This window comes from Arachis ipaensis, chromosome B01 (genome assembly GCF_000816755.2).
Source record: "Arachis ipaensis cultivar K30076 chromosome B01, Araip1.1, whole genome shotgun sequence".
NCBI lineage: Eukaryota > Viridiplantae > Streptophyta > Magnoliopsida > Fabales > Fabaceae > Arachis > Arachis ipaensis.
The window spans coordinates 838,075-839,040 of record NC_029785.2 but is presented as its reverse complement, the minus strand read 5'-3'; positions in this window follow the sequence as shown (position 1 = coordinate 839,040).

Here is a 966-nt window from a genome sequence, read left to right as displayed (position 1 = left end):
AATGGGTTGAACACAAATAAAATGGTTGTAGTCCAATTTAGTACTTTCAAGTTATACTTCTTATGAACATTCTTTGTGATGTTGGTATTAACAATGATAATTTAATTTGAGTTGAATATTTGTGAGATACAAAATTGTTTCTTACTAATTAATTATGTGTATATGTGAAAAATATGTAATTAGAATTTCTAATTATTAAACCAAGTTGGGTTGGTCTAGTGGTTAGCTCACTAGTCCGCTTAAGCAAGTGTCGGGGGTTCGAATCCCGCCTTGTGCATGCAGCAACCCATTGGCCAGCGGCAAACCCTTAAATGGAGCTCAGTACCGCGACGGATTAGTCCTTGACCTGCCGGGTTGGGGGATACCGTGGGAAACCAAAAAAAAAAAAAAGAATTTCTAATTATTATATACATTAGTATTTTCTAAAATATATAGGTTTAAAACACATTTATATTTAATGGCTACTGGAAAATGAACTATCTACCTCATTAAACAAAAGTGCACATTTATTTATTTATTTATTTATTTATTTGCATGTTAATAATGAGAACAAAATATTACCTTTTATATCTACATGTAACCTATTATGTTATTTTCTGATGAACCAATATACCAATGTGATTGATATGTTTTCCTTCCTTGCATTGCAATATCAATTATATATTTTATATTAGTCCCTTTTTTATTATTTATTTACTTCTTTGTTGGGTGAATGGATAATATAACATGATTGATGGAATGAGAAAGAAAATATTACGCTTATATTAAACCTTTCATTAGTTATACGTCTTTTGGATTTAAAACTTGTATAATTATGTCCTTTTATTTTTCAGTTATGAAAGGCTACCTTTCTAGTTTTTACGTAAAGAAAATAGTAAATATAAATAAAAAAATTGAAAAGTTTTACTAAAATCATCAAAATATTTAAAGTTTAAATATATAAGAAAGTAATAAATTTTTTAAACT